The following is a 12,500-nucleotide window of genomic DNA, read 5'->3' on the forward strand; positions in this document are numbered from 1 at the left end:
AATGAAATGTTTCAAAAATCCTAAATTGTCTTTTTTCCCCTCAAAATTCCTGAAATAGTCTCTCAGTTTCTTCAGAAAGCCTGAAAGAGTCTCTTTTTTTTCTTCTTCAAATAGCCCAATTTTGGCTGCAGATTTCGCTTACGGCCATACCACCTTGAGAACGCCCGAACTCGTCTGATCTCGGAAGCTAAGCAGGGTCGGGCCTGGTTAGTACTTGGATGGGAGACCGCCTGGGAATACCAGGTGCTGTAAGCTTTATGTAGTTTACTACCCTAATGTTCTAACCATTCAAATAGCCCAATTTTGGCAGCAGATTTCGCTTACGGCCATACCACCTTGAGAACGCCCGAACTCGTCTGATCTCGGAAGCTAAGCAGGGTCGGGCCTGGTTAGTACTTGGATGGGAGACCGCCTGGGAATACCAGGTGCTGTAAGCTTTATGTAGTTTACTACCCTAATGTTCTAACCATTCAAATAGCCCAATTTTGGCAGGAGATTTCGCTTACGACCATACCACCTTGAGAACGCCCGAACTCGTCTGATCTCGGAAGCTAAGCAGGGTCGGGCCTGGTTAGTACTTGGATGGGAGACCGCCTGGGAATACCAGGTGCTGTAAGCTTTAAGTAGTTTACTACCCTAATGTTCTAACCATTCAAATAGCCCAATTTTGGCAGCAGATTTCGCTTACGGCCATACCACCTTGAGAACGCCCGAACTCGTCTGATCTCGGAAGCTAAGCAGGGTCGGGCCTGGTTAGTACTTGGATGGGAGACCGCCTGGGAATACCAGGTGCTGTAAGCTTTATATAGTTTACTACCCTAATGTTCTAACCATTCAAATAGCCCAATTTTGGCAGCAGATTTCGCTTACGGCCATACCACCTTGAGAACGCCCGAACTCGTCTGATCTCGGAAGCTAAGCAGGGTCGGGCCTGGTTAGTACTTGGATGGGAGACCGCCTGGGAATACCAGGTGCTGTAAGCTTTATATAGTTTACTACCCTAATGTTCTAACCATTCAAATAGCCCAATTTTGGCAGCAGATTTCGCTTACGGCCATACCACCTTGAGAACGCCCGAACTCGTCTGGTCTCGGAAGCTAAGCAGGGTCGGGCCTGGTTAGTACTTGGATGGGAGACCGCCTGGGAATACCAGGTGCTGTAAGCTTTATATAGTTTACTACCCTAATGTTCTAACCATTCAAATAGCCCAATTTTGGCAGCAGATTTCGCTTACGGCCATACCACCTTGAGAACGCCCGAACTCGTCTGATCTCGGAAGCTAAGCAGGGTCGGGCCTGGTTAGTACTTGGATGGGAGACCGCCTGGGAATACCAGGTGCTGTAAGCTTTATATAGTTTACTACCCTAATGTTCTAACCATTCAAATAGCCCAATTTTGGCAGCAGATTTCGCTTACGGCCATACCACCTTGAGAACGCCCGAACTCGTCTGGTCTCGGAAGCTAAGCAGGGTCGGGCCTGGTTAGTACTTGGATGGGAGACCGCCTGGGAATACCAGGTGCTGTAAGCTTTATATAGTTTACTACCCTAATGTTCTAACCATTCAAATAGCCCAATTTTGGCAGCAGATTTCGCTTACGGCCATACCACCTTGAGAACGCCCGAACTCGTCTGATCTCGGAAGCTAAGCAGGGTCGGGCCTGGTTAGTACTTGGATGGGAGACCGCCTGGGAATACCAGGTGCTGTAAGCTTTATATAGTTTACTACCCTAATGTTCTAACCATTCAAATAGCCCAATTTTGGCAGCAGATTTCGCTTACGGCCATACCACCTTGAGAACGCCCGAACTCGTCTGATCTCGGAAGCTAAGCAGGGTCGGGCCTGGTTAGTACTTGGATGGGAGACCGCCTGGGAATACCAGGTGCTGTAAGCTTTATATAGTTTACTACCCTAATGTTTTAACTATTCAAATAGCCCAATTTTGGCAGCAGATTTCGCTTACGGCCATACCACCTTGAGAACGCCCGAACTCGTCTGATCTCGGAAGCTAAGCAGGGTCGGGCCTGGTTAGTACTTGGATGGGAGACCGCCTGGGAATACCAGGTGCTGTAAGCTTTATATAGTTTACTACCCTAATGTTCTAACCATTCAAATAGCCCAATTTTGGCAGCAGATTTCGCTTACGGCCATACCACCTTGAGAACGCCCGAACTCGTCTGATCTCGGAAGCTAAGCAGGGTCGGGCCTGGTTAGTACTTGGATGGGAGACCGCCTGGGAATACCAGGTGCTGTAAGCTTTATATAGTTTACTACCCTAATGTTTTAACTATTCAAATAGCCCAATTTTGGCAGCAGATTTCGCTTACGGCCATACCACCTTGAGAACGCCCGAACTCGTCTGATCTCGGAAGCTAAGCAGGGTCGGGCCTGGTTAGTACTTGGATGGGAGACCGCCTGGGAATACCAGGTGCTGTAAGCTTTATATAGTTTACTACCCTAATGTTCTAACCATTCAAATAGCCCAATTTTGGCAGCAGATTTCGCTTACGGCCATACCACCTTGAGAACGCCCGAACTCGTCTGATCTCGGAAGCTAAGCAGGGTCGGGCCTGGTTAGTACTTGGATGGGAGACCGCCTGGGAATACCAGGTGCTGTAAGCTTTATATAGTTTACTACCCTAATGTTTTAACTATTCAAATAGCCCAATTTTGGCAGCAGATTTCGCTTACGGCCATACCACCTTGAGAACGCCCGAACTCGTCTGATCTCGGAAGCTAAGCAGGGTCGGGCCTGGTTAGTACTTGGATGGGAGACCGCCTGGGAATACCAGGTGCTGTAAGCTTTATATAGTTTACTACCCTAATGTTCTAACCATTCAAATAGCCCAATTTTGGCAGCAGATTTCGCTTACGGCCATACCACCTTGAGAACGCCCGAACTCGTCTGATCTCGGAAGCTAAGCAGGGTCGGGCCTGGTTAGTACTTGGATGGGAGACCGCCTGGGAATACCAGGTGCTGTAAGCTTTATATAGTTTACTACCCTAATGTTTTAACTATTCAAATAGCCCAATTTTGGCAGCAGATTTCGCTTACGGCCATACCACCTTGAGAACGCCCGAACTCGTCTGATCTCGGAAGCTAAGCAGGGTCGGGCCTGGTTAGTACTTGGATGGGAGACCGCCTGGGAATACCAGGTGCTGTAAGCTTTATTGTTTAAAAAAAAAAAAAGAGTCAATGAAATGTTTCAAAAATCCTAAATTGTCTTTTTTCCCCTCAAAATTCCTGAAATAGTCTCTCAGTTTCTTCAGAAAGCCTGAAAGAGTCTCTTTTTTTTCTTCTTCAAATAGCCCAATTTTGGCTGCAGATTTCGCTTACGGCCATACCACCTTGAGAACGCCCGAACTCGTCTGATCTCGGAAGCTAAGCAGGGTCGGGCCTGGTTAGTACTTGGATGGGAGACCGCCTGGGAATACCAGGTGCTGTAAGCTTTATGTAGTTTACTACCCTAATGTTCTAACCATTCAAATAGCCCAATTTTGGCAGCAGATTTCGCTTACGGCCATACCACCTTGAGAACGCCCGAACTCGTCTGATCTCGGAAGCTAAGCAGGGTCGGGCCTGGTTAGTACTTGGATGGGAGACCGCCTGGGAATACCAGGTGCTGTAAGCTTTATGTAGTTTACTACCCTAATGTTCTAACCATTCAAATAGCCCAATTTTGGCAGGAGATTTCGCTTACGACCATACCACCTTGAGAACGCCCGAACTCGTCTGATCTCGGAAGCTAAGCAGGGTCGGGCCTGGTTAGTACTTGGATGGGAGACCGCCTGGGAATACCAGGTGCTGTAAGCTTTAAGTAGTTTACTACCCTAATGTTCTAACCATTCAAATAGCCCAATTTTGGCAGCAGATTTCGCTTACGGCCATACCACCTTGAGAACGCCCGAACTCGTCTGATCTCGGAAGCTAAGCAGGGTCGGGCCTGGTTAGTACTTGGATGGGAGACCGCCTGGGAATACCAGGTGCTGTAAGCTTTATATAGTTTACTACCCTAATGTTCTAACCATTCAAATAGCCCAATTTTGGCAGCAGATTTCGCTTACGGCCATACCACCTTGAGAACGCCCGAACTCGTCTGATCTCGGAAGCTAAGCAGGGTCGGGCCTGGTTAGTACTTGGATGGGAGACCGCCTGGGAATACCAGGTGCTGTAAGCTTTATATAGTTTACTACCCTAATGTTCTAACCATTCAAATAGCCCAATTTTGGCAGCAGATTTCGCTTACGGCCATACCACCTTGAGAACGCCCGAACTCGTCTGGTCTCGGAAGCTAAGCAGGGTCGGGCCTGGTTAGTACTTGGATGGGAGACCGCCTGGGAATACCAGGTGCTGTAAGCTTTATATAGTTTACTACCCTAATGTTCTAACCATTCAAATAGCCCAATTTTGGCAGCAGATTTCGCTTACGGCCATACCACCTTGAGAACGCCCGAACTCGTCTGATCTCGGAAGCTAAGCAGGGTCGGGCCTGGTTAGTACTTGGATGGGAGACCGCCTGGGAATACCAGGTGCTGTAAGCTTTATATAGTTTACTACCCTAATGTTCTAACCATTCAAATAGCCCAATTTTGGCAGCAGATTTCGCTTACGGCCATACCACCTTGAGAACGCCCGAACTCGTCTGGTCTCGGAAGCTAAGCAGGGTCGGGCCTGGTTAGTACTTGGATGGGAGACCGCCTGGGAATACCAGGTGCTGTAAGCTTTATATAGTTTACTACCCTAATGTTCTAACCATTCAAATAGCCCAATTTTGGCAGCAGATTTCGCTTACGGCCATACCACCTTGAGAACGCCCGAACTCGTCTGATCTCGGAAGCTAAGCAGGGTCGGGCCTGGTTAGTACTTGGATGGGAGACCGCCTGGGAATACCAGGTGCTGTAAGCTTTATATAGTTTACTACCCTAATGTTCTAACCATTCAAATAGCCCAATTTTGGCAGCAGATTTCGCTTACGGCCATACCACCTTGAGAACGCCCGAACTCGTCTGATCTCGGAAGCTAAGCAGGGTCGGGCCTGGTTAGTACTTGGATGGGAGACCGCCTGGGAATACCAGGTGCTGTAAGCTTTATATAGTTTACTACCCTAATGTTTTAACTATTCAAATAGCCCAATTTTGGCAGCAGATTTCGCTTACGGCCATACCACCTTGAGAACGCCCGAACTCGTCTGATCTCGGAAGCTAAGCAGGGTCGGGCCTGGTTAGTACTTGGATGGGAGACCGCCTGGGAATACCAGGTGCTGTAAGCTTTATATAGTTTACTACCCTAATGTTCTAACCATTCAAATAGCCCAATTTTGGCAGCAGATTTCGCTTACGGCCATACCACCTTGAGAACGCCCGAACTCGTCTGATCTCGGAAGCTAAGCAGGGTCGGGCCTGGTTAGTACTTGGATGGGAGACCGCCTGGGAATACCAGGTGCTGTAAGCTTTATATAGTTTACTACCCTAATGTTTTAACTATTCAAATAGCCCAATTTTGGCAGCAGATTTCGCTTACGGCCATACCACCTTGAGAACGCCCGAACTCGTCTGATCTCGGAAGCTAAGCAGGGTCGGGCCTGGTTAGTACTTGGATGGGAGACCGCCTGGGAATACCAGGTGCTGTAAGCTTTATATAGTTTACTACCCTAATGTTCTAACCATTCAAATAGCCCAATTTTGGCAGCAGATTTCGCTTACGGCCATACCACCTTGAGAACGCCCGAACTCGTCTGATCTCGGAAGCTAAGCAGGGTCGGGCCTGGTTAGTACTTGGATGGGAGACCGCCTGGGAATACCAGGTGCTGTAAGCTTTATATAGTTTACTACCCTAATGTTTTAACTATTCAAATAGCCCAATTTTGGCAGCAGATTTCGCTTACGGCCATACCACCTTGAGAACGCCCGAACTCGTCTGATCTCGGAAGCTAAGCAGGGTCGGGCCTGGTTAGTACTTGGATGGGAGACCGCCTGGGAATACCAGGTGCTGTAAGCTTTATATAGTTTACTACCCTAATGTTCTAACCATTCAAATAGCCCAATTTTGGCAGCAGATTTCGCTTACGACCATACCACCTTGAGAACGCCCGAACTCGTCTGATCTCGGAAGCTAAGCAGGGTCGGGCCTGGTTAGTACTTGGATGGGAGACCGCCTGGGAATACCAGGTGCTGTAAGCTTTAAGTAGTTTACTACCCTAATGTTCTAACCATTCAAATAGCCCAATTTTGGCAGCAGATTTCGCTTACGGCCATACCACCTTGAGAACGCCCGAACTCGTCTGATCTCGGAAGCTAAGCAGGGTCGGGCCTGGTTAGTACTTGGATGGGAGACCGCCTGGGAATACCAGGTGCTGTAAGCTTTATATAGTTTACTACCCTAATGTTCTAACCATTCAAATAGCCCAATTTTGGCAGCAGATTTCGCTTACGGCCATACCACCTTGAGAACGCCCGAACTCGTCTGATCTCGGAAGCTAAGCAGGGTCGGGCCTGGTTAGTACTTGGATGGGAGACCGCCTGGGAATACCAGGTGCTGTAAGCTTTATATAGTTTACTACCCTAATGTTCTAACCATTCAAATAGCCCAATTTTGGCAGCAGATTTCGCTTACGGCCATACCACCTTGAGAACGCCCGAACTCGTCTGGTCTCGGAAGCTAAGCAGGGTCGGGCCTGGTTAGTACTTGGATGGGAGACCGCCTGGGAATACCAGGTGCTGTAAGCTTTATATAGTTTACTACCCTAATGTTCTAACCATTCAAATAGCCCAATTTTGGCAGCAGATTTCGCTTACGGCCATACCACCTTGAGAACGCCCGAACTCGTCTGATCTCGGAAGCTAAGCAGGGTCGGGCCTGGTTAGTACTTGGATGGGAGACCGCCTGGGAATACCAGGTGCTGTAAGCTTTATATAGTTTACTACCCTAATGTTCTAACCATTCAAATAGCCCAATTTTGGCAGCAGATTTCGCTTACGGCCATACCACCTTGAGAACGCCCGAACTCGTCTGGTCTCGGAAGCTAAGCAGGGTCGGGCCTGGTTAGTACTTGGATGGGAGACCGCCTGGGAATACCAGGTGCTGTAAGCTTTATATAGTTTACTACCCTAATGTTCTAACCATTCAAATAGCCCAATTTTGGCAGCAGATTTCGCTTACGGCCATACCACCTTGAGAACGCCCGAACTCGTCTGATCTCGGAAGCTAAGCAGGGTCGGGCCTGGTTAGTACTTGGATGGGAGACCGCCTGGGAATACCAGGTGCTGTAAGCTTTATATAGTTTACTACCCTAATGTTCTAACCATTCAAATAGCCCAATTTTGGCAGCAGATTTCGCTTACGGCCATACCACCTTGAGAACGCCCGAACTCGTCTGATCTCGGAAGCTAAGCAGGGTCGGGCCTGGTTAGTACTTGGATGGGAGACCGCCTGGGAATACCAGGTGCTGTAAGCTTTATATAGTTTACTACCCTAATGTTTTAACTATTCAAATAGCCCAATTTTGGCAGCAGATTTCGCTTACGGCCATACCACCTTGAGAACGCCCGAACTCGTCTGATCTCGGAAGCTAAGCAGGGTCGGGCCTGGTTAGTACTTGGATGGGAGACCGCCTGGGAATACCAGGTGCTGTAAGCTTTATATAGTTTACTACCCTAATGTTCTAACCATTCAAATAGCCCAATTTTGGCAGCAGATTTCGCTTACGGCCATACCACCTTGAGAACGCCCGAACTCGTCTGATCTCGGAAGCTAAGCAGGGTCGGGCCTGGTTAGTACTTGGATGGGAGACCGCCTGGGAATACCAGGTGCTGTAAGCTTTATATAGTTTACTACCCTAATGTTTTAACTATTCAAATAGCCCAATTTTGGCAGCAGATTTCGCTTACGGCCATACCACCTTGAGAACGCCCGAACTCGTCTGATCTCGGAAGCTAAGCAGGGTCGGGCCTGGTTAGTACTTGGATGGGAGACCGCCTGGGAATACCAGGTGCTGTAAGCTTTATATAGTTTACTACCCTAATGTTCTAACCATTCAAATAGCCCAATTTTGGCAGCAGATTTCGCTTACGGCCATACCACCTTGAGAACGCCCGAACTCGTCTGATCTCGGAAGCTAAGCAGGGTCGGGCCTGGTTAGTACTTGGATGGGAGACCGCCTGGGAATACCAGGTGCTGTAAGCTTTATATAGTTTACTACCCTAATGTTTTAACTATTCAAATAGCCCAATTTTGGCAGCAGATTTCGCTTACGGCCATACCACCTTGAGAACGCCCGAACTCGTCTGATCTCGGAAGCTAAGCAGGGTCGGGCCTGGTTAGTACTTGGATGGGAGACCGCCTGGGAATACCAGGTGCTGTAAGCTTTATATAGTTTACTACCCTAATGTTCTAACCATTCAAATAGCCCAATTTTGGCAGCAGATTTCGCTTACGGCCATACCACCTTGAGAACGCCCGAACTCGTCTGATCTCGGAAGCTAAGCAGGGTCGGGCCTGGTTAGTACTTGGATGGGAGACCGCCTGGGAATACCAGGTGCTGTAAGCTTTATATAGTTTACTACCCTAATGTTTTAACTATTCAAATAGCCCAATTTTGGCAGCAGATTTCGCTTACGGCCATACCACCTTGAGAACGCCCGAACTCGTCTGATCTCGGAAGCTAAGCAGGGTCGGGCCTGGTTAGTACTTGGATGGGAGACCGCCTGGGAATACCAGGTGCTGTAAGCTTTATATAGTTTACTACCCTAATGTTCTAACCATTCAAATAGCCCAATTTTGGCAGCAGATTTCGCTTACGGCCATACCACCTTGAGAACGCCCGAACTCGTCTGATCTCGGAAGCTAAGCAGGGTCGGGCCTGGTTAGTACTTGGATGGGAGACCGCCTGGGAATACCAGGTGCTGTAAGCTTTATATAGTTTACTACCCTAATGTTTTAACTATTCAAATAGCCCAATTTTGGCAGCAGATTTCGCTTACGGCCATACCACCTTGAGAACGCCCGAACTCGTCTGATCTCGGAAGCTAAGCAGGGTCGGGCCTGGTTAGTACTTGGATGGGAGACCGCCTGGGAATACCAGGTGCTGTAAGCTTTATATAGTTTACTACCCTAATGTTCTAACCATTCAAATAGCCCAATTTTGGCAGCAGATTTCGCTTACGGCCATACCACCTTGAGAACGCCCGAACTCGTCTGATCTCGGAAGCTAAGCAGGGTCGGGCCTGGTTAGTACTTGGATGGGAGACCGCCTGGGAATACCAGGTGCTGTAAGCTTTATATAGTTTACTACCCTAATGTTTTAACTATTCAAATAGCCCAATTTTGGCAGCAGATTTCGCTTACGGCCATACCACCTTGAGAACGCCCGAACTCGTCTGATCTCGGAAGCTAAGCAGGGTCGGGCCTGGTTAGTACTTGGATGGGAGACCGCCTGGGAATACCAGGTGCTGTAAGCTTTATATAGTTTACTACCCTAATGTTCTAACCATTCAAATAGCCCAATTTTGGCAGCAGATTTCGCTTACGGCCATACCACCTTGAGAACGCCCGAACTCGTCTGATCTCGGAAGCTAAGCAGGGTCGGGCCTGGTTAGTACTTGGATGGGAGACCGCCTGGGAATACCAGGTGCTGTAAGCTTTATATAGTTTACTACCCTAATGTTTTAACTATTCAAATAGCCCAATTTTGGCAGCAGATTTCGCTTACGGCCATACCACCTTGAGAACGCCCGAACTCGTCTGATCTCGGAAGCTAAGCAGGGTCGGGCCTGGTTAGTACTTGGATGGGAGACCGCCTGGGAATACCAGGTGCTGTAAGCTTTATTGTTTAAAAAAAAAAAAAGAGTCAATGAAATGTTTCAAAAATCCTAAATTGTCTTTTTTCCCCTCAAAATTCCTGAAATAGTCTCTCAGTTTCTTCAGAAAGCCTGAAAGAGTCTCTTTTTTTTCTTCTTCAAATAGCCCAATTTTGGCTGCAGATTTCGCTTACGGCCATACCACCTTGAGAACGCCCGAACTCGTCTGATCTCGGAAGCTAAGCAGGGTCGGGCCTGGTTAGTACTTGGATGGGAGACCGCCTGGGAATACCAGGTGCTGTAAGCTTTATGTAGTTTACTACCCTAATGTTCTAACCATTCAAATAGCCCAATTTTGGCAGCAGATTTCGCTTACGGCCATACCACCTTGAGAACGCCCGAACTCGTCTGATCTCGGAAGCTAAGCAGGGTCGGGCCTGGTTAGTACTTGGATGGGAGACCGCCTGGGAATACCAGGTGCTGTAAGCTTTATGTAGTTTACTACCCTAATGTTCTAACCATTCAAATAGCCCAATTTTGGCAGGAGATTTCGCTTACGACCATACCACCTTGAGAACGCCCGAACTCGTCTGATCTCGGAAGCTAAGCAGGGTCGGGCCTGGTTAGTACTTGGATGGGAGACCGCCTGGGAATACCAGGTGCTGTAAGCTTTAAGTAGTTTACTACCCTAATGTTCTAACCATTCAAATAGCCCAATTTTGGCAGCAGATTTCGCTTACGGCCATACCACCTTGAGAACGCCCGAACTCGTCTGATCTCGGAAGCTAAGCAGGGTCGGGCCTGGTTAGTACTTGGATGGGAGACCGCCTGGGAATACCAGGTGCTGTAAGCTTTATATAGTTTACTACCCTAATGTTCTAACCATTCAAATAGCCCAATTTTGGCAGCAGATTTCGCTTACGGCCATACCACCTTGAGAACGCCCGAACTCGTCTGATCTCGGAAGCTAAGCAGGGTCGGGCCTGGTTAGTACTTGGATGGGAGACCGCCTGGGAATACCAGGTGCTGTAAGCTTTATATAGTTTACTACCCTAATGTTCTAACCATTCAAATAGCCCAATTTTGGCAGCAGATTTCGCTTACGGCCATACCACCTTGAGAACGCCCGAACTCGTCTGGTCTCGGAAGCTAAGCAGGGTCGGGCCTGGTTAGTACTTGGATGGGAGACCGCCTGGGAATACCAGGTGCTGTAAGCTTTATATAGTTTACTACCCTAATGTTCTAACCATTCAAATAGCCCAATTTTGGCAGCAGATTTCGCTTACGGCCATACCACCTTGAGAACGCCCGAACTCGTCTGATCTCGGAAGCTAAGCAGGGTCGGGCCTGGTTAGTACTTGGATGGGAGACCGCCTGGGAATACCAGGTGCTGTAAGCTTTATATAGTTTACTACCCTAATGTTCTAACCATTCAAATAGCCCAATTTTGGCAGCAGATTTCGCTTACGGCCATACCACCTTGAGAACGCCCGAACTCGTCTGGTCTCGGAAGCTAAGCAGGGTCGGGCCTGGTTAGTACTTGGATGGGAGACCGCCTGGGAATACCAGGTGCTGTAAGCTTTATATAGTTTACTACCCTAATGTTCTAACCATTCAAATAGCCCAATTTTGGCAGCAGATTTCGCTTACGGCCATACCACCTTGAGAACGCCCGAACTCGTCTGATCTCGGAAGCTAAGCAGGGTCGGGCCTGGTTAGTACTTGGATGGGAGACCGCCTGGGAATACCAGGTGCTGTAAGCTTTATATAGTTTACTACCCTAATGTTCTAACCATTCAAATAGCCCAATTTTGGCAGCAGATTTCGCTTACGGCCATACCACCTTGAGAACGCCCGAACTCGTCTGATCTCGGAAGCTAAGCAGGGTCGGGCCTGGTTAGTACTTGGATGGGAGACCGCCTGGGAATACCAGGTGCTGTAAGCTTTATATAGTTTACTACCCTAATGTTTTAACTATTCAAATAGCCCAATTTTGGCAGCAGATTTCGCTTACGGCCATACCACCTTGAGAACGCCCGAACTCGTCTGATCTCGGAAGCTAAGCAGGGTCGGGCCTGGTTAGTACTTGGATGGGAGACCGCCTGGGAATACCAGGTGCTGTAAGCTTTATATAGTTTACTACCCTAATGTTCTAACCATTCAAATAGCCCAATTTTGGCAGCAGATTTCGCTTACGGCCATACCACCTTGAGAACGCCCGAACTCGTCTGATCTCGGAAGCTAAGCAGGGTCGGGCCTGGTTAGTACTTGGATGGGAGACCGCCTGGGAATACCAGGTGCTGTAAGCTTTATATAGTTTACTACCCTAATGTTTTAACTATTCAAATAGCCCAATTTTGGCAGCAGATTTCGCTTACGGCCATACCACCTTGAGAACGCCCGAACTCGTCTGATCTCGGAAGCTAAGCAGGGTCGGGCCTGGTTAGTACTTGGATGGGAGACCGCCTGGGAATACCAGGTGCTGTAAGCTTTATATAGTTTACTACCCTAATGTTCTAACCATTCAAATAGCCCAATTTTGGCAGCAGATTTCGCTTACGGCCATACCACCTTGAGAACGCCCGAACTCGTCTGATCTCGGAAGCTAAGCAGGGTCGGGCCTGGTTAGTACTTGGATGGGAGACCGCCTGGGAATACCAGGTGCTGTAAGCTTTATATAGTTTACTACCCTAATGTTTTAACTAT

The 12,500-nt window shown here is 48.3% G+C and overlaps 67 non-coding genes across 67 annotated transcripts; all 67 read left to right on the forward strand.

The window, feature by feature from the left end:
- Window positions 1–136: 136 nt before the first annotated feature.
- On the forward strand, window positions 137–255 carry LOC148985024 (5S ribosomal RNA). The gene has a single exon (XR_016165564.1). It is a non-coding gene; the product is annotated as a 5S ribosomal RNA (ribosomal RNA).
- Window positions 256–318: 63 nt separating this feature from the next.
- Window positions 319–437, forward strand: LOC148985025 (5S ribosomal RNA). Its single transcript, XR_016165565.1, has one exon. It is a non-coding gene; the product is annotated as a 5S ribosomal RNA (ribosomal RNA).
- A 63-nt stretch (window positions 438–500) lies between these two features.
- LOC148985026 (5S ribosomal RNA) lies at window positions 501–619 on the forward strand. Its single transcript, XR_016162738.1, has one exon. It is a non-coding gene; the product is annotated as a 5S ribosomal RNA (ribosomal RNA).
- A 63-nt stretch (window positions 620–682) lies between these two features.
- LOC148985027 (5S ribosomal RNA) lies at window positions 683–801 on the forward strand. Its single transcript, XR_016165566.1, has one exon. It is a non-coding gene; the product is annotated as a 5S ribosomal RNA (ribosomal RNA).
- A 63-nt stretch (window positions 802–864) lies between these two features.
- Window positions 865–983, forward strand: LOC148985028 (5S ribosomal RNA). The gene has a single exon (XR_016165567.1). It is a non-coding gene; the product is annotated as a 5S ribosomal RNA (ribosomal RNA).
- Window positions 984–1,046: 63 nt separating this feature from the next.
- On the forward strand, window positions 1,047–1,165 carry LOC148985029 (5S ribosomal RNA). Its single transcript, XR_016161048.1, has one exon. It is a non-coding gene; the product is annotated as a 5S ribosomal RNA (ribosomal RNA).
- A 63-nt stretch (window positions 1,166–1,228) lies between these two features.
- On the forward strand, window positions 1,229–1,347 carry LOC148985030 (5S ribosomal RNA). The gene has a single exon (XR_016165569.1). It is a non-coding gene; the product is annotated as a 5S ribosomal RNA (ribosomal RNA).
- Window positions 1,348–1,410: 63 nt separating this feature from the next.
- On the forward strand, window positions 1,411–1,529 carry LOC148985031 (5S ribosomal RNA). The gene has a single exon (XR_016161049.1). It is a non-coding gene; the product is annotated as a 5S ribosomal RNA (ribosomal RNA).
- Window positions 1,530–1,592: 63 nt separating this feature from the next.
- LOC148985032 (5S ribosomal RNA) lies at window positions 1,593–1,711 on the forward strand. The gene has a single exon (XR_016165570.1). It is a non-coding gene; the product is annotated as a 5S ribosomal RNA (ribosomal RNA).
- A 63-nt stretch (window positions 1,712–1,774) lies between these two features.
- Window positions 1,775–1,893, forward strand: LOC148985033 (5S ribosomal RNA). The gene has a single exon (XR_016165571.1). It is a non-coding gene; the product is annotated as a 5S ribosomal RNA (ribosomal RNA).
- A 63-nt stretch (window positions 1,894–1,956) lies between these two features.
- On the forward strand, window positions 1,957–2,075 carry LOC148985034 (5S ribosomal RNA). Its single transcript, XR_016165572.1, has one exon. It is a non-coding gene; the product is annotated as a 5S ribosomal RNA (ribosomal RNA).
- Window positions 2,076–2,138: 63 nt separating this feature from the next.
- On the forward strand, window positions 2,139–2,257 carry LOC148985035 (5S ribosomal RNA). Its single transcript, XR_016165573.1, has one exon. It is a non-coding gene; the product is annotated as a 5S ribosomal RNA (ribosomal RNA).
- Window positions 2,258–2,320: 63 nt separating this feature from the next.
- On the forward strand, window positions 2,321–2,439 carry LOC148985036 (5S ribosomal RNA). Its single transcript, XR_016165574.1, has one exon. It is a non-coding gene; the product is annotated as a 5S ribosomal RNA (ribosomal RNA).
- Window positions 2,440–2,502: 63 nt separating this feature from the next.
- On the forward strand, window positions 2,503–2,621 carry LOC148985037 (5S ribosomal RNA). Its single transcript, XR_016165575.1, has one exon. It is a non-coding gene; the product is annotated as a 5S ribosomal RNA (ribosomal RNA).
- Window positions 2,622–2,684: 63 nt separating this feature from the next.
- Window positions 2,685–2,803, forward strand: LOC148985038 (5S ribosomal RNA). Its single transcript, XR_016165576.1, has one exon. It is a non-coding gene; the product is annotated as a 5S ribosomal RNA (ribosomal RNA).
- Window positions 2,804–2,866: 63 nt separating this feature from the next.
- Window positions 2,867–2,985, forward strand: LOC148985039 (5S ribosomal RNA). Its single transcript, XR_016165577.1, has one exon. It is a non-coding gene; the product is annotated as a 5S ribosomal RNA (ribosomal RNA).
- Window positions 2,986–3,048: 63 nt separating this feature from the next.
- On the forward strand, window positions 3,049–3,167 carry LOC148985040 (5S ribosomal RNA). Its single transcript, XR_016165578.1, has one exon. It is a non-coding gene; the product is annotated as a 5S ribosomal RNA (ribosomal RNA).
- Window positions 3,168–3,330: 163 nt separating this feature from the next.
- LOC148985041 (5S ribosomal RNA) lies at window positions 3,331–3,449 on the forward strand. Its single transcript, XR_016165580.1, has one exon. It is a non-coding gene; the product is annotated as a 5S ribosomal RNA (ribosomal RNA).
- A 63-nt stretch (window positions 3,450–3,512) lies between these two features.
- Window positions 3,513–3,631, forward strand: LOC148985042 (5S ribosomal RNA). Its single transcript, XR_016165581.1, has one exon. It is a non-coding gene; the product is annotated as a 5S ribosomal RNA (ribosomal RNA).
- A 63-nt stretch (window positions 3,632–3,694) lies between these two features.
- Window positions 3,695–3,813, forward strand: LOC148985043 (5S ribosomal RNA). The gene has a single exon (XR_016162739.1). It is a non-coding gene; the product is annotated as a 5S ribosomal RNA (ribosomal RNA).
- Window positions 3,814–3,876: 63 nt separating this feature from the next.
- LOC148985044 (5S ribosomal RNA) lies at window positions 3,877–3,995 on the forward strand. Its single transcript, XR_016165582.1, has one exon. It is a non-coding gene; the product is annotated as a 5S ribosomal RNA (ribosomal RNA).
- Window positions 3,996–4,058: 63 nt separating this feature from the next.
- Window positions 4,059–4,177, forward strand: LOC148985045 (5S ribosomal RNA). Its single transcript, XR_016165583.1, has one exon. It is a non-coding gene; the product is annotated as a 5S ribosomal RNA (ribosomal RNA).
- Window positions 4,178–4,240: 63 nt separating this feature from the next.
- On the forward strand, window positions 4,241–4,359 carry LOC148985046 (5S ribosomal RNA). The gene has a single exon (XR_016161050.1). It is a non-coding gene; the product is annotated as a 5S ribosomal RNA (ribosomal RNA).
- A 63-nt stretch (window positions 4,360–4,422) lies between these two features.
- LOC148985047 (5S ribosomal RNA) lies at window positions 4,423–4,541 on the forward strand. Its single transcript, XR_016165584.1, has one exon. It is a non-coding gene; the product is annotated as a 5S ribosomal RNA (ribosomal RNA).
- A 63-nt stretch (window positions 4,542–4,604) lies between these two features.
- LOC148985048 (5S ribosomal RNA) lies at window positions 4,605–4,723 on the forward strand. Its single transcript, XR_016161051.1, has one exon. It is a non-coding gene; the product is annotated as a 5S ribosomal RNA (ribosomal RNA).
- A 63-nt stretch (window positions 4,724–4,786) lies between these two features.
- LOC148985049 (5S ribosomal RNA) lies at window positions 4,787–4,905 on the forward strand. The gene has a single exon (XR_016165585.1). It is a non-coding gene; the product is annotated as a 5S ribosomal RNA (ribosomal RNA).
- Window positions 4,906–4,968: 63 nt separating this feature from the next.
- LOC148985050 (5S ribosomal RNA) lies at window positions 4,969–5,087 on the forward strand. Its single transcript, XR_016165586.1, has one exon. It is a non-coding gene; the product is annotated as a 5S ribosomal RNA (ribosomal RNA).
- A 63-nt stretch (window positions 5,088–5,150) lies between these two features.
- On the forward strand, window positions 5,151–5,269 carry LOC148985051 (5S ribosomal RNA). The gene has a single exon (XR_016165587.1). It is a non-coding gene; the product is annotated as a 5S ribosomal RNA (ribosomal RNA).
- Window positions 5,270–5,332: 63 nt separating this feature from the next.
- On the forward strand, window positions 5,333–5,451 carry LOC148985052 (5S ribosomal RNA). The gene has a single exon (XR_016165588.1). It is a non-coding gene; the product is annotated as a 5S ribosomal RNA (ribosomal RNA).
- A 63-nt stretch (window positions 5,452–5,514) lies between these two features.
- LOC148985053 (5S ribosomal RNA) lies at window positions 5,515–5,633 on the forward strand. Its single transcript, XR_016165589.1, has one exon. It is a non-coding gene; the product is annotated as a 5S ribosomal RNA (ribosomal RNA).
- Window positions 5,634–5,696: 63 nt separating this feature from the next.
- Window positions 5,697–5,815, forward strand: LOC148985054 (5S ribosomal RNA). The gene has a single exon (XR_016165591.1). It is a non-coding gene; the product is annotated as a 5S ribosomal RNA (ribosomal RNA).
- A 63-nt stretch (window positions 5,816–5,878) lies between these two features.
- Window positions 5,879–5,997, forward strand: LOC148985055 (5S ribosomal RNA). The gene has a single exon (XR_016165592.1). It is a non-coding gene; the product is annotated as a 5S ribosomal RNA (ribosomal RNA).
- A 63-nt stretch (window positions 5,998–6,060) lies between these two features.
- On the forward strand, window positions 6,061–6,179 carry LOC148985056 (5S ribosomal RNA). Its single transcript, XR_016162741.1, has one exon. It is a non-coding gene; the product is annotated as a 5S ribosomal RNA (ribosomal RNA).
- A 63-nt stretch (window positions 6,180–6,242) lies between these two features.
- On the forward strand, window positions 6,243–6,361 carry LOC148985057 (5S ribosomal RNA). The gene has a single exon (XR_016165593.1). It is a non-coding gene; the product is annotated as a 5S ribosomal RNA (ribosomal RNA).
- Window positions 6,362–6,424: 63 nt separating this feature from the next.
- On the forward strand, window positions 6,425–6,543 carry LOC148985058 (5S ribosomal RNA). The gene has a single exon (XR_016165594.1). It is a non-coding gene; the product is annotated as a 5S ribosomal RNA (ribosomal RNA).
- Window positions 6,544–6,606: 63 nt separating this feature from the next.
- Window positions 6,607–6,725, forward strand: LOC148985059 (5S ribosomal RNA). The gene has a single exon (XR_016161052.1). It is a non-coding gene; the product is annotated as a 5S ribosomal RNA (ribosomal RNA).
- Window positions 6,726–6,788: 63 nt separating this feature from the next.
- Window positions 6,789–6,907, forward strand: LOC148985060 (5S ribosomal RNA). The gene has a single exon (XR_016165595.1). It is a non-coding gene; the product is annotated as a 5S ribosomal RNA (ribosomal RNA).
- A 63-nt stretch (window positions 6,908–6,970) lies between these two features.
- Window positions 6,971–7,089, forward strand: LOC148985061 (5S ribosomal RNA). The gene has a single exon (XR_016161053.1). It is a non-coding gene; the product is annotated as a 5S ribosomal RNA (ribosomal RNA).
- A 63-nt stretch (window positions 7,090–7,152) lies between these two features.
- LOC148985062 (5S ribosomal RNA) lies at window positions 7,153–7,271 on the forward strand. Its single transcript, XR_016165596.1, has one exon. It is a non-coding gene; the product is annotated as a 5S ribosomal RNA (ribosomal RNA).
- Window positions 7,272–7,334: 63 nt separating this feature from the next.
- LOC148985063 (5S ribosomal RNA) lies at window positions 7,335–7,453 on the forward strand. Its single transcript, XR_016165597.1, has one exon. It is a non-coding gene; the product is annotated as a 5S ribosomal RNA (ribosomal RNA).
- Window positions 7,454–7,516: 63 nt separating this feature from the next.
- LOC148985064 (5S ribosomal RNA) lies at window positions 7,517–7,635 on the forward strand. The gene has a single exon (XR_016165598.1). It is a non-coding gene; the product is annotated as a 5S ribosomal RNA (ribosomal RNA).
- A 63-nt stretch (window positions 7,636–7,698) lies between these two features.
- LOC148985065 (5S ribosomal RNA) lies at window positions 7,699–7,817 on the forward strand. Its single transcript, XR_016165599.1, has one exon. It is a non-coding gene; the product is annotated as a 5S ribosomal RNA (ribosomal RNA).
- A 63-nt stretch (window positions 7,818–7,880) lies between these two features.
- On the forward strand, window positions 7,881–7,999 carry LOC148985066 (5S ribosomal RNA). Its single transcript, XR_016165600.1, has one exon. It is a non-coding gene; the product is annotated as a 5S ribosomal RNA (ribosomal RNA).
- Window positions 8,000–8,062: 63 nt separating this feature from the next.
- LOC148985067 (5S ribosomal RNA) lies at window positions 8,063–8,181 on the forward strand. Its single transcript, XR_016165602.1, has one exon. It is a non-coding gene; the product is annotated as a 5S ribosomal RNA (ribosomal RNA).
- Window positions 8,182–8,244: 63 nt separating this feature from the next.
- LOC148985068 (5S ribosomal RNA) lies at window positions 8,245–8,363 on the forward strand. Its single transcript, XR_016165603.1, has one exon. It is a non-coding gene; the product is annotated as a 5S ribosomal RNA (ribosomal RNA).
- A 63-nt stretch (window positions 8,364–8,426) lies between these two features.
- LOC148985069 (5S ribosomal RNA) lies at window positions 8,427–8,545 on the forward strand. Its single transcript, XR_016165604.1, has one exon. It is a non-coding gene; the product is annotated as a 5S ribosomal RNA (ribosomal RNA).
- Window positions 8,546–8,608: 63 nt separating this feature from the next.
- On the forward strand, window positions 8,609–8,727 carry LOC148985070 (5S ribosomal RNA). The gene has a single exon (XR_016165605.1). It is a non-coding gene; the product is annotated as a 5S ribosomal RNA (ribosomal RNA).
- Window positions 8,728–8,790: 63 nt separating this feature from the next.
- Window positions 8,791–8,909, forward strand: LOC148985071 (5S ribosomal RNA). The gene has a single exon (XR_016165606.1). It is a non-coding gene; the product is annotated as a 5S ribosomal RNA (ribosomal RNA).
- Window positions 8,910–8,972: 63 nt separating this feature from the next.
- LOC148985072 (5S ribosomal RNA) lies at window positions 8,973–9,091 on the forward strand. Its single transcript, XR_016165607.1, has one exon. It is a non-coding gene; the product is annotated as a 5S ribosomal RNA (ribosomal RNA).
- A 63-nt stretch (window positions 9,092–9,154) lies between these two features.
- LOC148985073 (5S ribosomal RNA) lies at window positions 9,155–9,273 on the forward strand. Its single transcript, XR_016165608.1, has one exon. It is a non-coding gene; the product is annotated as a 5S ribosomal RNA (ribosomal RNA).
- A 63-nt stretch (window positions 9,274–9,336) lies between these two features.
- LOC148985074 (5S ribosomal RNA) lies at window positions 9,337–9,455 on the forward strand. The gene has a single exon (XR_016165609.1). It is a non-coding gene; the product is annotated as a 5S ribosomal RNA (ribosomal RNA).
- Window positions 9,456–9,518: 63 nt separating this feature from the next.
- LOC148985075 (5S ribosomal RNA) lies at window positions 9,519–9,637 on the forward strand. The gene has a single exon (XR_016165610.1). It is a non-coding gene; the product is annotated as a 5S ribosomal RNA (ribosomal RNA).
- Window positions 9,638–9,700: 63 nt separating this feature from the next.
- On the forward strand, window positions 9,701–9,819 carry LOC148985076 (5S ribosomal RNA). The gene has a single exon (XR_016165611.1). It is a non-coding gene; the product is annotated as a 5S ribosomal RNA (ribosomal RNA).
- Window positions 9,820–9,982: 163 nt separating this feature from the next.
- Window positions 9,983–10,101, forward strand: LOC148985077 (5S ribosomal RNA). Its single transcript, XR_016165613.1, has one exon. It is a non-coding gene; the product is annotated as a 5S ribosomal RNA (ribosomal RNA).
- A 63-nt stretch (window positions 10,102–10,164) lies between these two features.
- LOC148985078 (5S ribosomal RNA) lies at window positions 10,165–10,283 on the forward strand. Its single transcript, XR_016165614.1, has one exon. It is a non-coding gene; the product is annotated as a 5S ribosomal RNA (ribosomal RNA).
- Window positions 10,284–10,346: 63 nt separating this feature from the next.
- Window positions 10,347–10,465, forward strand: LOC148985079 (5S ribosomal RNA). The gene has a single exon (XR_016162742.1). It is a non-coding gene; the product is annotated as a 5S ribosomal RNA (ribosomal RNA).
- Window positions 10,466–10,528: 63 nt separating this feature from the next.
- Window positions 10,529–10,647, forward strand: LOC148985080 (5S ribosomal RNA). Its single transcript, XR_016165615.1, has one exon. It is a non-coding gene; the product is annotated as a 5S ribosomal RNA (ribosomal RNA).
- A 63-nt stretch (window positions 10,648–10,710) lies between these two features.
- Window positions 10,711–10,829, forward strand: LOC148985081 (5S ribosomal RNA). Its single transcript, XR_016165616.1, has one exon. It is a non-coding gene; the product is annotated as a 5S ribosomal RNA (ribosomal RNA).
- A 63-nt stretch (window positions 10,830–10,892) lies between these two features.
- On the forward strand, window positions 10,893–11,011 carry LOC148985082 (5S ribosomal RNA). The gene has a single exon (XR_016161054.1). It is a non-coding gene; the product is annotated as a 5S ribosomal RNA (ribosomal RNA).
- A 63-nt stretch (window positions 11,012–11,074) lies between these two features.
- On the forward strand, window positions 11,075–11,193 carry LOC148985083 (5S ribosomal RNA). The gene has a single exon (XR_016165617.1). It is a non-coding gene; the product is annotated as a 5S ribosomal RNA (ribosomal RNA).
- Window positions 11,194–11,256: 63 nt separating this feature from the next.
- Window positions 11,257–11,375, forward strand: LOC148985084 (5S ribosomal RNA). Its single transcript, XR_016161055.1, has one exon. It is a non-coding gene; the product is annotated as a 5S ribosomal RNA (ribosomal RNA).
- A 63-nt stretch (window positions 11,376–11,438) lies between these two features.
- Window positions 11,439–11,557, forward strand: LOC148985085 (5S ribosomal RNA). The gene has a single exon (XR_016165618.1). It is a non-coding gene; the product is annotated as a 5S ribosomal RNA (ribosomal RNA).
- Window positions 11,558–11,620: 63 nt separating this feature from the next.
- Window positions 11,621–11,739, forward strand: LOC148985086 (5S ribosomal RNA). Its single transcript, XR_016165619.1, has one exon. It is a non-coding gene; the product is annotated as a 5S ribosomal RNA (ribosomal RNA).
- A 63-nt stretch (window positions 11,740–11,802) lies between these two features.
- On the forward strand, window positions 11,803–11,921 carry LOC148985087 (5S ribosomal RNA). Its single transcript, XR_016165620.1, has one exon. It is a non-coding gene; the product is annotated as a 5S ribosomal RNA (ribosomal RNA).
- Window positions 11,922–11,984: 63 nt separating this feature from the next.
- LOC148985088 (5S ribosomal RNA) lies at window positions 11,985–12,103 on the forward strand. The gene has a single exon (XR_016165621.1). It is a non-coding gene; the product is annotated as a 5S ribosomal RNA (ribosomal RNA).
- Window positions 12,104–12,166: 63 nt separating this feature from the next.
- LOC148985089 (5S ribosomal RNA) lies at window positions 12,167–12,285 on the forward strand. The gene has a single exon (XR_016165622.1). It is a non-coding gene; the product is annotated as a 5S ribosomal RNA (ribosomal RNA).
- Window positions 12,286–12,348: 63 nt separating this feature from the next.
- On the forward strand, window positions 12,349–12,467 carry LOC148985090 (5S ribosomal RNA). Its single transcript, XR_016165624.1, has one exon. It is a non-coding gene; the product is annotated as a 5S ribosomal RNA (ribosomal RNA).
- Window positions 12,468–12,500: the final 33 nt, after the last annotated feature.

Source organism: Pimephales promelas, chromosome 3, assembly GCF_988280905.1.
Source record: "Pimephales promelas chromosome 3, fPimPro1.hap1.1, whole genome shotgun sequence".
In the NCBI taxonomy this organism is placed as follows: Eukaryota; Metazoa; Chordata; class Actinopteri; order Cypriniformes; family Leuciscidae; genus Pimephales; species Pimephales promelas.